This window comes from Mauremys mutica, chromosome 9 (assembly GCF_020497125.1).
Source record: "Mauremys mutica isolate MM-2020 ecotype Southern chromosome 9, ASM2049712v1, whole genome shotgun sequence".
Classification (NCBI taxonomy): Eukaryota; Metazoa; Chordata; order Testudines; family Geoemydidae; genus Mauremys; species Mauremys mutica.
The window spans coordinates 62,114,460-62,131,830 of NC_059080.1; the positions used below are offsets into that span (position 1 = coordinate 62,114,460).

The 17,371-nt window shown below is 43.1% G+C and overlaps 1 protein-coding gene and 1 long non-coding RNA gene across 2 annotated transcripts in view; one reads left to right on the forward strand and one right to left on the reverse strand.

The window, feature by feature from the left end:
• LOC123377070 (pinopsin-like) overlaps window positions 1-17,371 on the reverse strand; it is a 154,790-nt gene that overhangs the window by 84,545 nt on the left and 52,874 nt on the right. The window lies entirely within an intron of this gene.
• LOC123377072 overlaps window positions 1,042-17,371 on the forward strand; it is a 60,288-nt gene continuing 43,958 nt past the window's right edge. The window contains exon 1 of the long non-coding RNA XR_006582070.1: window positions 1,042-1,527. This is a non-coding gene — a long non-coding RNA (uncharacterized LOC123377072). The remainder of the gene's footprint in view (window positions 1,528-17,371) is intronic.

Consider the following 17,371-nt stretch of genomic DNA (forward strand, 5'->3'; position numbering starts at 1 on the left):
GTTTTTCTTCTGGAGGGAATTAGGGTCTAGAGCTGTATGAATAATTTCTTGTTTTGTTCAGCCAACAATCCAAAAAATCAGGGAAGGTATTTGTTTGGCTTTTCCTGGCTAAGTTGGGCCAGCAAAGAGTGTGCACTTCCCCTTTATAACCTCTAGTCCAATGCTTAGGGCATTTCCCTGGGATGTGGGAGACCCATTCTGGAGCAGGGATTTTAACTCTAATCTTTTCTCTTCCACATGACCACCCTAAGCCATAATTTATAGGCTCTTTTTGGGTGGGTTGCTCTCCCTCTCTCCTGCTGAAGCTGTTCCACTTGTGCCAAAGAAAGAACAGCTCTATAGCCTGACCTTTAAAGCACTTACCTGAGAGGTTAGAGATGTGGACTAAAATCTTTTCTTTGCCTGATCCAGAGGAGGGATTTGAATCCACAACTCCTGCCTCCCAGGTGAAAGCTTTACTCACCAATCTGTAGTATCATTCTCATGCTCATTCTTCATCAGAATATTTAAATATTTTTCCATGTGGAACAGCTTCAACAAAGGAGAGTAGCCCAGCTCAGAATAACCTGGTGGTTTGGGTGCTCACCTGGGAGGGGGGCAGATCAGAGTTGAATCCCCACTCTGGAGAAAGAAATTGAAACCTGACTCTCCTACACCCTAGGCAAGTGCCCTAACCACAGAGATTAAAGATTATAAAGGAGGGGGACAGACATATGCTCAGTTTGCTGGCCCTGAAAATCTCTTCCCCAGCCAAAACTATTGAGTCAGAATCATGAATAGTTTTTGGTTGACCAAAACTGCATTTTTGGTGTATGAACTATTTATCCAAAATATTTCACCCAGTTCTATTAGGGTATAATTCCTGGAGACTTCCTCTTAAACAGGAAGATGGGAAGAATCTGATGTGTCCCAGCGTGGAAGTATAAGGGGAGTAGAAATCCCATGCAGATGAAGAGTAGAGAAGGGTTAATTCAGGCCAGGAGGAGACAGGAATTGCATCAGCTGTGGCCAATTATGACCCATTACATAGAGGCTGAGTGTTTTCTTTGAGGAGGGAACAAGTTCTTCCAAGGGCTTATTGAGAGGGTTCAAGGTGATTATGATGCAGGAACTGACTAGTAGTAGCCCCTGGATCAGAAGGAGCTCAGAAGAATAGTCTCATTTACAGGCAATTTGTTTTTGTGGGGCTGGTTAGGCTGGGCCACCCCTTCCCTTTGGTCTGGGCTACAGAAATGCCTAAGATACTTCTTACTTTGTGGAACTCTTATGTACCCTGGAAGAGGAGGACTTTTTCCAGTTTGGCTGGGGAACTAACTATCTGCTTGCTAGCAAAAACCAGTGCTAAATCAGAGGGGAAACTGAGGCAGAAGTTCCACCTGACAGAAAGAAGTAAGTCACTTGTCCACATGCAGATTTCCTGCTTTCCTAAATAAGCTGTTGATTGGAAGCTCACTAGCAACATGAAGCAGCTTGCACTTCACACCAGGTGGCACCACAGTCTGAGCAGTAAATATCATACCAGCTTTGGTGAGTACCTGACCATGCAAGGGTCTCCGCATCTTCTGAACTGGCCCTGGTATGCTAGAGGAGAAGGGGTGCCATGTGAAAATTGCAATTCCAGGTATTGTTATGCTTGCAGTAAACTGTATGTGCATAGAGACTACTTCACTATGAGCATAAACATGTGGGTGTCAGAGTGTTGACTTAGGCTTGTTCCCATTAGAGGCATGCCCTCTAATTGCATTAAGATCTGGAACATCTGATGTGGTCTTGGAACACTTACTGAGAGAACCTGTCCTGCTTTCTACCCCTCCCCCATGCTCCTTAGCTACCTGTCAGTATGGCTTACTCAGGAGAGTAACTTCTGTGAAATGGCAACTACAGCTGTGAACTACCAAACCCTGGAGGTGGAATGACTGGTAATGGAAGTGGTTAGCTTGCTGAATGGGAGTGAACTCTGCTTTGTAACCATGAATGTGGCAGAATTTGAAGCAGGCTTGAATGTTTGTGGTGAACAAGAACATCAGGAGTCCTATAGCAGTATACTACTTATAGCCAATTCTGAAAAGAGAGTTGGAAAGGATATAAAGCCTTATGCTTCAAAGCTGATGCTGGTGTAACTCTTAGGAATGAGCATCCAGTCTTCAGGGATGCAGACTATCCCACATCTGCCTACTGTGGGGTATCGCTCATATTTTCTTGAGGCATCTGGCACTGTCTGCTGGACTAGAGGAGGCTGATACAGTCTGGCAAAATCAATACTCCTATAACTCCTGCTGTACTCTTTCATTAGCAAATCTACTAGGTAGCCAGAGAACAGCACCACATCAAACAGTTCTGCATCACTGTGCTTGGCCACTTCCCCAGTAAATTCAAAACCCATGCAGCCCCGGCAATGTGGTGGGTATTCACATAAAGGGTCTTCTGCTCTCGTGGATATAGAGAATACAATTTGTGCTTTACTGCCCAAGCTTACCAGCCACACATGATTACTGGTTGTGTTAGTTTTCAGTTCTCCATACCACTCAGGAGGGAATAAAATATATGACTTTCTCTTTTGGAGACAGCTGTCCTATTCCAAACTTCATAATACAGTCAGAGCTTTCTACTTAATTTTATTGTCTATTCTCTCTAAGCATTTAAGCTAACTTTGTTCCACTTGGATGATTATTGCTAAAGGGAAACTCATTTGAATATTAGGCATTTTTGTTCAAGAAATGCATTACTGAACACGGGTTCCAAATCCCACAATAGCAGTGTGTTCTTTCGGTTTTGGAGAACATGCATTGCGTTAGGGAACATATACTCTTCACTGGAGTATGTTTAAGTTTAATTTTTGATACACAACAAACACTTGAAAACATTAAACGTGTTCAGAGGCAGACAACTGAGAGCAAGTTAACAGAACTGCAGGGAGTTATAACTGTGTACCTCAGGTAGAGACATGCATGTATATCTTCTGCATTAGACTTTATTATTATTTCTCCTGTTTCCTTCCCCTCCTACTGCTGTTCCTTTCACTCTATAAAATTAGCTTTACTTGCTCTACTTTTTTGCATCCATCTGAGTGTTTTGAATTTATGTGGTTAAGCACTGGAAAAAATAACCAGGGTGATTAAGCACTAGAATAAATTGCCTAGGGATGTTGTTGAATCTCCATCACTGGGGATTTTTAAGAGCAGGTTGGACAAACACCTGTCAGATGGTCTAGATAATACTTAGTCCTGCCATGAGTGCAGGGGACTGGACTAGATGACCTCTCAAGGTCCCTTCCAGTCCTATGATTCTATGTGAAATACACCTACGTGTTTGTGCAAAGGAGTAAGAATTCCCCTTGTGCTAGTCTGTGCACCTGGTCCCAAAGTCTGGGTACCAAGTAGCCCTACTTACTCCTTCCCTGGAGCATATGTGTGGGGAATGGAAGTGCATGGCTCCAACTCTGCAATCGCTGGCCAGAGATGGGGACAGGATTGATAACTTACCGCTGGTACCAGATAGTAGTAAATTATTGCCCTCAAAGAGGCAGGAGAGGAGGGACTGGAACTGAAGTGTATCTGAGTAACTATGCCTTATGGGGCAGTTCATACACCACCCCTTGCTCAGAACCCGGACTATACTCCGACACTAGCTCTTACTTGATTGATTCATTGAATCAAAGGGGCCAAACCCCTGCAATCCCAACCTGGTCAATACTCCCATTGAAGATAAGAGAAGCTTTAAGCAATGAATGTGTAAGAACTGTAGGATAGTGGTCCAAGGTATATTTTTTTTTCCTCATGAATTTACAATAACTAATCACTCTGAAGGGTTATGCCTTTATTTAGTGTGGAACCATTATTGCATACATTGACACTGACCTCACGCCTTTTATAAAGCATATATATATACACACTTCTCAGTCAAATAAACCACAAGCAGCTCCCATGTTGCTCAGTACCACATTGGAGTTAAATACTAGTTTAGATAATAGGACAAATGCTCAAAGAGAGGCTGACATTAGTCGCAGCTATTTGGAGGGCAGCAAAGTTACCCTGTTCATATCAAGTGAAGACCAGCAAGATCCTGAAAAAAGGAAAGAAGCTGCACACCATTTCAGAGCAACTAGCATGTCACTTCTAGGATATCCTAGGGATTTATGGCCCATGCTAATCGTCACCTGCTTCCTCTGGTCACACTTGTCAAATATCGAGGGATTTTGGGTACACCCTGAAGTTGGCAAAAGGCCCAAAGTGCTGAAGACCAAGAGATCTGGTCATTTACATCTGTGCCAGACAGGTTTAGAAAGCTGCCATCCACCAATGTGAGTGAACAGAGAGTTCTGTCTTAGTAGCATTTTGCATCCACTTCATGCTGGTCTGAATGACTAAATAAAGTGCAAATCAGTGGTGAATCAGACCTTTTGATCACAGTAATAATTCTCCATGAATTAAAAAATGTTTGAAGTGTGCAATAATTTACTTAAATCTATTTTTGATGAGTTGCTTAGGGAAAGTGAGTACTTAATTGCATCTTTTATATTTAATGTACTCCTTTAGGGCAAATTTGTTTGTTTGATTTATTAATCTATTGTCTGACTTATGCTGGCTTGAACTGGCAGGAGCAAGAGAAGCTTGTACTTAAGATTCCTTCAAGGATAATTAAACGTAGAACTACGCTAATTTGTGGCTATAAAACTGTTATCAGATTGGAGGGGATAACATTTAGAATCCTGGGAGAAACTTGTATTTAGGTTGAGAAGCCCAATCCTCATTCTTCATGCATCTAAACTCCTATTGATTTTTGTGCTGTGTGAATGAATGCAAGATCATCTGCGAAGCCTGGCACATCAGAGGAAAAGAAGATTTCTTCCATAAACTGATCTGCATTTTATATCCTTAATTTTCTTACTTGCTTCAGGCTAAAAATGTAATTCTGATAGGACACTGGAGTGATTGGATATTTCCTGTTGCATAGCCATCTGTCTGATACTAGAATAGCTGGGGAAAATTGGGCTATGTAAGCTTCTCATTGGGTGAGGCTTTCTTTTCTTTTATGGCCACAGGAGAAAAAGCTCCTGATAGAGGTATCTGATGAAGCCAAACCTTTAATCTTTGGTGATTAAGTCTAAATTTATATAATCTGCAGCCTGGACTCAACCTTGCAAAGTTCTACTTGCCCACTTTGCATAGAGCAATGTTCTTTCTTTCTTTTTTTATGGTTAACACTTACCATAGTAAAGGGGGAGTGAGTAGATTTATTTTTTTATTTTTTTTGAGCTGCAACGGGTAAATTTTCATAATTCTGCAAAACTGGCTAAAAGGATAGTGCAGAACTCAGTCTATTAGACTGTTCGTATAGTGTCTTAGGGCTTGGCTACACTTACAGTTTGCAGCGCTGGTAGTTTGCAGCGCTGGTCATCCAGCTGTGTAGGAGCAGCGCTGGTGTGTGGCCACACTCACAGCTACCAGCGCTGGTGTGTGGCCACATTTGCAGCATTTCCAGCGCTGTTGGGAGTGATGCATTATGGGCAGCTATCCCAGCATTCAAGTGGCCGCAACGTGCTTTTCAAAAGAGGGGGGTGGAGTGGGGTCTAGTGTGACAGGGAGCGGGGGGGAAAGAGAGAGTGGATTTTTGGAGCCAACACTGTGTGTTAGCTTCCTGACTTGAAAAATCAGAACATTTTTCCGACCCCTTAGTCTTAACTCTTATTGCAAACAGCATGTAGGCAACACGACTCCCCGCTGTTTCCCTGCCTGCCTCTCATTTGATTGTTTACAGCCAAGTACAGATGATCACAGCAAACAGGAGCTGTGTTTGTTTTTTAGATAGCAGCAGCAACGGAGGAGCTCCACAGAGCTCGTTCACAACAGGGAGGAGGATCTCATTTGATTGTTCACAGATTGATCACAGCAAACAGGAGCTGATAAGCAGCTCCGGTAGAAACGGAGCGAAACGGAGCTCCTCCGGAGGTTCACAACAAAACAAAGAGAGGCTGCATAACAAAACAAAGGGAGTAATTTAGTTTAAAGCATTCTGGGATATCTCCTTATTCCCTGGAGGCCAATAAAAGCGCTGGTGTGTGTCCACACTTGATGAGCAGCGCTGGATCACCAGCGCTGCAATCGCTACACCCCAACCTGGCCAGGTGTACAGCCAGCGCTGCAGCCAGGGAGTTGCAGCGCTGGATGTGCCTTGCAGGTGTGGACAGTTACTAATTGCAGCGCTGGAAAGCCTCTACCAGCGCTGCAACTTGCAAGTGTAGCCAAGCCCTTACAGATATCCATCCATAGGAAGCAATACAGAAACTGATGGATAGGGGGTTAGAATGAGTGGTCCATTGAAAGCAGTATATCATAGATAACACAGTTGACCTGTACTGAACTGCCCATATAGGAAAGGCATTTCTGGGACTCTTGCATTGTAGATTCCCATTCAAAAAAGCAAGAACCCTGTTTGCTGCTGCTCTGGTTCTGCAATGTGCTGAGCACCCTGAACTCCCATTGTAGTTAATGGAAGTTCAAGGTACTCAGCACCTTGCAGAATCAGACTCTCTAAAGAGCTTCAGCTACTATAAAGTCCTTCATACACTATTACAATGTAGCTCTGATCTGAGCTATAGGTAAATAAATCATTAGCTGTCCTTAAAGGGCATGTACTGGCTAATTTCTTTTCTTATTTCCTGTAGATACAAAAAGCAGATTATTTTTTTTAAAGACAGTGTTACCTTTTTATTTCATTATCAACAAGCACAGGAGGATTCTGGGAGAAGGAAGGAAAGGAGGGGAGAATCGACCAAAAAAAACCTCCAGTAGTGGTGAGACATGGACAGATTCTCATTGCAGGAAGCTGTTATGTGGGATAGATAATTACCAAAACTGATATTTTAGTTATGATACACTCTCTGGTTTTGTAGTATGCAATTTAAAGGGATGTTAACAAAAATAAAACTTGCTGCACTATTACTGTACGCGATTAGAGATGGGCAAATCAGCCTTGAATGTCATCCTGTGCTTTCTACGCTAATACATGTTCTGTGGATAAAGTGGAGGGCTTCATTTTCCAGGGCAGTTCATGTTTGCTTTGCAAACCACTCATTTTCTAGCAGAGCTTTCTTTATCCTTCTGTTTTCTCTGATATTTTTCAACCTCTGCAGTGATCTCAATGACCCATATATTGTATGTGATATGATTAACACTGTGCTGTCCTGTGTCAGGAGTAAGGGGTAGATAATTCAGATTACAGTAAATCCCCTCCATCACAGCATGAAAGGGGGACAGACCAGACTTATTGTGGCAACTGTACACCTGACATCACATCTTATTAAAGGGCTGTATATGAAGTTATTTTATAGATTATCATTATACCATATTTCTGAGCTCATGATGCAGCATTTACCTTCCCCACCTGTTTTATGGCCCTCTTCTTTTGGCCTTCATACTGTTTCTCTGAAAGAAGTTTATTATAATTCAGTGTTGTGATTTGATTTTCTAAAACTACATTAATATACAACAACCTGCCTCTTCCATTACCAGGCTGTTCAGACTCTCATATGGTTGATTGGACAGAATAGCCTGTGCTATTTTTGCTTCAGTTTCTCAGAAATTGGCCTTACTCTAAATTATGGCATTAGAATCACAATTACATACATAAGTGGGAAAGAAGTCTGAATGTCTTAGTTTTGTATTTAATTTTTTGACATTTAATGTTGTAATTTGGGGGTGGGGAGGACCCCTCCTATTTCAGTCTTCAGTTATTTATTATTTGCATTATTGTAGCACCTAACACCTGAGAGATCAAAACCCCACTGTACGAGGCCCTGTGAAAACTCAGTCTCCACTCTGAAGAGCTTAGACTAAAACGATGAGAGACAGGATATGTCTACACAGCAGAAGTTTCCCATGAGCTAGCCTACCCGCGCTAGCATGTATCCACCTAGCATGGGTAATAGCAACAATAGCAATGAAAACAGAAAGCTGAGAGTGGTCAGTGTCGGCTCGTGTTATCCACACTGAAGACTGCATTGCAGTCTTCATTGCTATTGTTATCCATGCTAGTTGGATTCAAGCTAGCCCATATATGGCAGAAGCTGTGTGACTTGCCCAAAGAGTGAGCAGAAGAAAGCTGAGAACAGCAGTGACTTGTCCAAGGTCACCCAGCTGGCCAGAGGCACAGCTAGAATATGTTTCATGACTACTAGACCACACTGTCTCAAACTCCCTCTTCAGACACTGCCAACAGAATGTGATGTGAACCCTGTAGTGTAAATACAACTGTAGGGTAGTGAACATTTAGTGTGCAGCAGGCTAGTGCTATATATACACCCAGCTTGCGAATTCGGCCCTGCTCCAGTGCACTAAAAGTTTTCCTAGTGCAATTTGATCTACTTCTGTTTCCAAGTGGGGTATGGGCAGGGCAGATTTATACCCCAGGTTGCCACAAACTGTTTATATAGACTACCCCTTACAAAGCTAAAAACTAAAACACCAGTGGTACAAGACTTCTTTAGCACTTAAACTCAAGGAAAGATATAATCCTGCAGCTCCAATTCATAGGCCGATATCCCCAGTTTTCCCTTGATTGGAACAAAGTCTAGGAGTAAAATATGGCATAAGCTGGAGGAATTTAGAAGTGGACAGGTTGGTCACAAAGTGCTATGGAGCCATGGATACAAAACTGACACTAGTACTCCAGAAACCACATGCAAACTTTGGAACAAGCATTCATGTGGGTTATAATGGAGCATAAGCTGCAGAAAGATGGAAAAACAGCTCCATGGAATATACTGATGTGAGCAACAATTTAAAGAAAACAGTCCTCACCTGTGAGACTGACGCTTCAGAAAAAACAGCATGCAAAAATGTGCAACTGCTGGGTTCCACCAGACCTGGAGGGTGAGCACTTAACTTTATTTCTTCTTTACTTACTACCTCAGACTGTCCTAAACACTGAGGAAGATTTGTTGTACACAGAACATACAGACTTCCTAGGAAGTCTTCAGTTGGCAGTGAGGGACAAAAGGAAATGATCATTTTCAGCGGCATGCTGGATCTTTTGTTTCAGCCAAAAAGCTAAAAGAAATCCGAACATAAAGGGCAAATCTATTTCTTTCCAGCCTTGAGGCCAATTAGCCAAGCAAAAGAAGGACCACCTTCTTGTTCACTTTAAGAGATGAAGCAAACCTTCTCACACCCAGCTAAATTAAGATGAAAATACAGGGATAAAAGTAACCTCTTCTGGAATGTGAGGCACTGGCTCTGCTGGAAAAAGATGCAGAGGAATATCATGTGGAGATGGTTTCAGTTCTGACATAAGGAGTGACCATGCTAAGTTGGTGTGGACCTTCACTTCACTATCATGCTGTTCGTAGCTGGCATTGGTACAAGTAGTTTAATGGAGAGCCATGTGGGAATTAGCACTTCCCTTCGGTGTAAAATTCTGCATTTTCAAAAAAATTGGTCCAATCCAGAGTATTCTTTTTTAAAGAAACAATTAAGTTATGCATTTTCTGCATAGACTCTAGAGGAACACTCTAAAAAACTCTATTTAAATTTCTCTAAACTAGACCTGGGGGTTGGGGGAGATTTCCGGTCCTGGAAGCCCACTGACAAGCTGCTGAGGAAATTGGGAGCTGCTGGAGGTGGGACTAGGAATTTCAGAAAATACCATTTAATTCCTCAGGTAACTTGGGAACCCCAGCAGTAAGGCAGGGAACCAGGCAGGCTTCTGTTAAGTTGTCTCTAAATTGACACATTCCTGTGGCAAGTGTCAATTTGGAATCTGCATTTTCTGACTGGGAGATGGTTCTGTCAGAAAACTTCCAACAAGCTCTAGTTTACTGGCCACTGTCATAGAGGTTTAAATTCTGCACCTATCAAGTTAAGAGAAAAATAAAGGCTTAAATTAAAGATGTGGAGCTGGATGAGGTGAGTGCAGTAGATTGCAATACTTAATACCATTGGGTTGTAGGATCACTCTGAATTTTACTTTATCTGCTCAAATTCAGTAGTTATAGGCCCTAATTCTGAAAATGCTGAAACATGTGAATAGCTTTCCATATGAGAGTACCCACTGACTTCAATGGGACTACTCTCACGCTTAGCTATTGGTAAGAATAGGGCCACAGCTACTACTATACCTGAATAACTTCCCCCATCTGAGCAAGAGTGTGGACAATCTTTACGCGTCTGTTGGCCTGACATTGATCCTGGGCAAACCATGGAAAGGTGATATAGGACTCTGTTAATAAAGAATTAAAGCAGGGAAATAAAACTGTCAATCAACACGAGTTTATGGAAAACCGATCCAGTCAAACTAGTGTGATATCTTTTTGATTAGATCACAAGTGTGACTGATAAATAGTGTCAATGTAATAGTTAGATTTCTGTAAGGCATTTGACTTGGGACCACACAACATTTTGATGTAATAAAAAAATGATACCAAATTAATAGGGCCCTACCAAATTCATGGTCCATTTGGGTCAATTTCACGGTCCTAGAATTTTTTAAATAATAAATGTCATGATTTCAGCTATTTAAATCTGAAATTTCTTGGTAGGGAGCCTGGGGGGAGGGGAGGAGGTCACAAGGTTATTGGGGCGGGGGTTGCAGTGCTGCCATCCTTACTTCTGTGCCGCTGCAAACAGCGGTACTGCCTTCAGAGCTGGAGAGTGGTGGCTGCTGTCCAGGAGCCCAGCTCTGAAGGTAGAGTTACCGCCAGCAGCAGTGCAGAAGTAAGGATGGCACGGTGTGGTATTGATGCCCTTACTTCTGTGCTGCTGCCTGCAGAGCTGGGCCCTCAGTCAGCAGCCGGCAAGCTCCTGCCACCCAGCTCTGAAGGCAGTAGCGTAGAAGTTAGGTAGGCATGGTATGGTATTGACACCGTTACTTCTGTACCGCTGCTGGCAGGGCATTGCCTTCTGAGCTGGGCACCTAGACAGCAGTCGCCACTCTTCAGCCACCCAGCTTTGAAGGCACTGATCTTAAACACAAAAAAGAAGCTTACAAGAAGTGGAAGATTGGACAAATGTCCAAGGAGGAGTATAAAAATATTGCTCGGGCATGCAGGAGTGAAATCAGGAAGGCCAAATAACACTTGAAGTTGCAGCTAGCGAGAGATGTTAAGAGTAACAAGAAGGGTTTGTGAGGGGAAAATATGGTGGGCGTAAAACTTTGGCCAGGCTTTTAGGCCTAAACTTTGGATAAGCTTGTTTCTAGGCTGTGTTGAACTTTGGTTCAGCTTGTCTCTGTGTATAAGGGGCAGAGAGGAGGGGGACAGTGATAAGAGTGGTGGAAAGTTGCTTCTGTGTGTCAAGGGGTAAAAGGAGTCACAGTGGAAAGTTCCCAAAACGGAACAATGGCTTTGTGCGTATAAAGGGCATGAGGGGGCAGAGTGATAAAGTCCCCAAGTAACATAATTTGCAATGGCCAGGCTTATGAAATATATAACCACAATAGTTGTGCTAGAAAGATCACTGACCGCAAAAGAACAGACAGTGAGTAACGGGGAGGTGAGATGCTAGTGGGCGAGACACTTGTTTTTGCTTTTGTCCTATATTAATTTTGCAATGTATTCCAAATAAGGTAATTAATATGGAAGGATGTGTAATTTGTCTGTGGCTTTAATCTTTATAAGCTAGCTAAAATTTAAGGAGGGCAGAGCAGCTTCCCACCTTGCATGAGGCCATGCTGACTCTCCTTGCATATATGCTCGTATAAAATAAAGGAGCCTCAGGCTATCTGACCCGAAATTAACCATGTGGTCAATTTTCCGCAACAGGTTTCTTAAGGTATGTTAGCAACAAGAAGGTCAAGGAAAGCGTGGGCCCCTTACTGAATGGGGGAGGCAATCTAGTGACAGAGGATGTGGAAAAAGCTAATGTACTTTATGCTTTTTTTGCCTCTGTCTTCACGAACAAGGTCATCTCCCAGGCTACTGCACTGGGCAGCACAGTATGGGGAGGAGGTGACCAGCCCTCTGTGGAGAAAGAAGTGGTTCAGGACTATTTAGAAAAACTGGACAAGCACAAGTCCATGGGGCCGGATGCGCTGCATCCAAGGGTGCTAAAGGAGTTGACAGATGTGATTGCAGAACCATTGGCCGCTATCTTTGAAAACTCATGGTGATCGGGGGAGGTCCTGGATGACTGGAAAAAGGCTAATCATAGATTATTAGGGTTGGAAGGGACCTCAAGAGATCATCTAGTCCAACCCCCTGCTCAAAGCAGGACCGATCCCCAAATGGCCCCCTCAAGGATTGAACTCACAACTCTGGGTTTAGCAGGCCAATGCTCAAACCACTGAGCTATCCCATCTTTTAAAAAAGGGAAGGAGGAGGATTTGGGGAACTACAGGCCAGTTTTCCAGGGACTGAGGTAAGGCTAAGTCATGGAGCAGGTCCTCAAAGAATCAATTCTGAACCACTTCCAGGAGAGGAAAGTGATCAGGAACAGTCGGCATGAATTAACTAAGGGCAAGTCATACCTGACTAACCTAATTGCCTTCTATGATGAGATAACTGGCTCTCTGGATGAGGGGAAAGCAGTGGACATGTTATTCCTTGACTTTAGCAAAGCTTTTGATATGGTCTCCCACAGTCTTCTTGCCAACAAGTTTAAGTATAGGCTGGATGAATAGACTATAACAGGGGTAGACAATCTATGACACGCGTGCTGAAGGCAGTACTTGAGCTGATTTTTTTCAGTGGCACTCACTCTGCCTGGGTCCTGGCCACTAGTCCAGGGGGCTCTGCTTTTTAATTTAATTTTTAAATGAAGCTTCTTAAACATTTTAAAAACCTTATTTACTTTACATACAACAATAGTTTAGTTATATATTACAGACTTATAGAAAGAGACCGTCTTAAAAACATTAAAATGTATTACTGGCACGCAAAACCTTACATTAGAGTGAATAAATGAAGACTCAGCACACCACTTCTGAAAGGTTGCCATCTCCTGGACTATAAAATGGATAGAAAGCTGGCTAGATCATCAGGCTCAACGGGTAGTGATCAATGGCTCCATGTCTAGTTGGCAGCTGGTATCAAGCGGAGTGGCCCAAGAGTTGGTCCTGGGACTGGCTTTGTTCAATATCTTCATTAATGATCTGGATCATGGGATGAATTGCACCCTCAGCAAGTTTGCAGATGACACTAAACTGGAAGGAGTGGTACATATGCTGGAGGGAAGGGATAGGATACAGAGGGACCTAGATAAATTAGAGGATTGGGCCAAAAGAAATCTGAGGTTCAACAAGGACAAGTGCAGAGTCCTGCACTTAGGACAGAAGCATCCCATGCACTTCTACAGACTAGAGACCGAGTGGCTAGGCAGAAGTTCTGCAGAAAAGGACATAGGGGTTACAGTGTATGAAAAGTCAACATGTGCCCTTGTTGCCAAGAAGGTTAACGGCATTTTGGGCTGTATAAGTAGGATCATTGCCAGCAGGTCAAGGGACGTGATCATTACCCTCTATTCGGCATTGGTAAGGCCTCATCTGGAGTACTGTGTCCAGTTTTGGGCTTCACACTACAAGAAGGATGTGGAAAAATTGGAGAGAGTCCAGTGGCGGTCAATAAAAATGATTAGGGAGCTGAGTACATGACTTATGAGGAGAGGCTGGGGGAACTGGGATTGTTTAGTCTTCAGAAGAGAAGAATGAGGAGGGATTTGATAGCTGCTTTCAACTTCCTGAAAGGGGATTCCAAAGAGGATGGATCTAGACTGTTCTCAGTGGTAGCAGATGACAGAACAAGGAGTAATGGTCTCAAGTTGCAGTGGGGAGGTTTAGGTTGGATATTAAGAAACTTTTTCACTAGGAGGATGGTGAAGCACTGGAATGGGTTGCCTAGAGAGGTGGTGGAATCTCCTTCCTTATTGGTTTTTAAGGTCAGGTTTTTAAGGTCAGGTTTTTAAGGTCAGGTTTGACAAAGCCCTAGCTGGGATGACTTAGTTGAGGATTGGCCCTGCTTTGAGCAGGGGGTTGGACTAGATGACCTTCTGAGGTCCCTTCCAACCCTGAGATTCTATGATTCTACTGTTACTCCCCTAAAATAACCTTGTGACACCCCCCTGCACCTCCCTTTTGGGTCAGGACCCCCAATTTGTGAAATGCTGGTCTCACCTGTGAAATCTGTATAGTACAGGGTAAAAGCACACACAAGACCAGATTTCACAGTCTGTGCTGCGTTTTTCACGGCTTTGACTTTGGTAGGGCCCTACAAATAAACATAGCACCTATTGAATGGATTTAAAACTGGCCAACTGGCAGGTCTCAAAAATGTAACTGTAAACAGGGAATCCTCATCAAGCAGGTGTGTTTTCTAGTGGGGTCCCTTAGGAATTGGTAGTTGGGCCTATGCTATTTAATACTTTTCTTTTTAATCAGTGACCAGGAAGCAAACACAAAATCATCACTGATAAAGCTTGCAGATGAGCCAAAGATTTGGGGGAGTGATTAATAATGTAGGACAGTTCACTGCCTGATGTAGAGTAATTTTAGATGTTTTGGTAAACCTGTGCAAGTGAACCATATTCACTTGAACATAGCCAAATGTAAAGCTAGACATCTAGGAACAAATATAACCTAGGGGATTCTACACTGGGAAGCAGTGACTCTGGGGAAAAAGTTTGGGGATGAGGGGGTGGTCATGGTGGATAATCAGCTGAATATAAGCTCCCGTTGCGATGCTGTGGGCAAAAGGGGCTAGTGCAGTCCCTGGATGCATAAGCAGGGGACTCTCAAGTAGGAATTTAGGAGGTTATATTACCTTGTTATTGGGCACTGGTGTGACCACTACAAGACTACTGTATCTAGTTTGGGTGTGCATAATTCAAAAAGGATACTGATAAATTGGAGAGGGCTCAGAGAAGAGCTATGAGAATGATTAACAGATTAAAAAAACATGCCTCATAATGACAGCCTCCTGGAGCTCAATCTATTTAGCCTAATGAAGATTACGTGGTGATCTGATCAGTCAATAAGTACCTCCATGAGGAACAAAAACTACAAAATAAAGGGGTCCTCAGCTTAGCAGATAAAAGGTATAACAAGATCCAATGGGTGGAACTGAAGCTAGACAAACTCAAATTGGAAATAGATTTCTAACAGTGAGTGTAACTAACGATGGGAACAATTTACCAAGTGTCATAATGGATTCTTCATCAAAGACCATTTTTAAATTAAAGAATGGCTGGCTGTTTTTTCCAATAGACTCCAGTTCAAACTGGGATTAATTCAGGAAAGTTCTAGGGCCTGTGTTATGGACATGGTCAGACTAGATGATCAGTGTTCTCTTCTGCCCTTTCCTATAACTTAAGAAAATTAAAATCTTCTAGAGGGGAAAGACCCACAGATTTAATTCTCCCTGGAATCAGATTCCTGATACAGAAAAGCATTGCTGTCCAGGGTTTGTTCTGTTCTAGATATGCTTTTACATAAATTTTATATTGATGACATTTTGAAAAGTAAAACTAGCTGACATGGCATTTGCTCCTGGTATCTGTGCCTGTCATTTTGTGGAATGACACTTTTATGCTATCACTTCCTCCCACAATAACCACACTTTAAATCCAAACTCTAACAAAAGTATTTTTAATCTGCTATGGCTTGTGTGCATGATGCCAGGCATAAGAAGGTTCTCAGTAGGGAACTGTTCAGTTCATTACATTTAGCTTAATTTATTCTCTTGTATGCCAGCTCTTTCCGCTGCAGACGTTTGACAATTAAGGGGTTGAAACTGAATTAGTGCCATATCTCTCAGCACCGTGTCTAAAGGCTGATGGAGAGGATGGGCAGCTCAAGCAATGCTGAAGGAAGTTGTTCATTTTTGAAAGGAAGCCGCTTTTTCTTCCATATCAAAGTTTTGAATTGTAGAAGATAAAACCCTCAAACAAATGTGGAAAAAAGGCAAAAATAATTTTCTTTAATGTTACCTTTCTAAGGCCTGGTTCTACGATGAGCTCTATGCAGGATGACCCTGCATTTGCACAGCACACTGCAGTCAGCAGGACTCCGTGTGAGCTCAGGGGCCAACCTGCATGGAATGTATTGCATGATCAGAGCCTCCTGCCAGTTGCACTGACACACTGCCAGTTGCACTGACACACTGTACAGTCTTGTCACTTAAAGCTGGGGTATGTTTTGGTTGGAAAATAAACCTACTTTCTGGAGTTGAAGAGTAACACTTTCTAGGTGGGCCCATTGTCAATAACATCTTTTCTATATGCATATGAGCTTAACCACTTTGACTGACTGCATCTTTTCAAGCTGTGACAGTAACCACCTGAGAAAATACAATTCAAAATGAAGGCTGACACTTTTTACTTTGAATGTGTCTCTCTCACTGCTGGTACTATGACGTGCACCACTTGTTGGTCTGGGACCCTGGAAATATAAAATGACGAGGATAACTAAAGAATGGCATATCAAATGTCACATGCCTCTTGTTCGCGTGTCGTGATGCTGATGTTATTTTAATGGGCTTTTTGTGTGTGTCTTGTACTATTTAAAGAAAAGGGAAAATCTCTTCACCAAAGATCAGAGCAGATGATATGATAGCTCTTAACTAACAAATATCCTAAATAGTTCTGTAATACAATCACTATTTAGTGAAATAATAAAAGTAATATACTTCAGCTGTTTGACCCTGCCACGGTTGCTTTCCTCAAATCTTCTAGTGGGTCAACTAATTGGCAGGAAAGTTCTTGTAAAGAATAAATTTTAAGACTGTTTAATACAAATCTAAAAATATTACGTGTACCTATTTATATGTTCTGCTTAATTAGCGAAGAGTGAAGGTGAACAAGAATGCAGGTTAAGTTGAACAAATGGAATTCTATTAAATGCTGTGCACTGTTCTGTCCTTGTGGCTGATTTGCTTCCAGCCCAACTCCACCCATTCCCCATTTTCCTGGTAACTGTCAATAACAGTCCCTCCAGGGAAGGTGGGCACTGACTCCAGTTCCACTTATGATACACTCTGTACCCTTAATATAACTTGAAGAGACAGCAAAGTACTAGAGAAGACAAAGCACAGGGTCTGGTCTCGGTCAGAGCTGCTGGGGACATCTGACATTACATATGACCAGGGCCGGCTCCAGACCCCAGCGCGCCAAGCGCGCGCTTGGGGCGGCGTCCCACGGGAGGGTGGCAGGCGGCTCCGGTGGACCTCCTGCAGACGTGCCTGCGGAAGGTCCGCTGGTCCCGCGGCTCCGGTGGAGCATCCGCAGGCATGCCTGCGGGAGGTCCACCGGAGCCGCGGGACCAGCGGACCCTCCGCAGGCACGTCTGCAGGAGGTCCGCGGGACTGGCAACCACCAGAGCACCTCCCGCGGCGTGCCGCCCTGCTTGGGGCGGCGCAAATCCTAGAGCCGCCCCTGCATATGACTTGCAA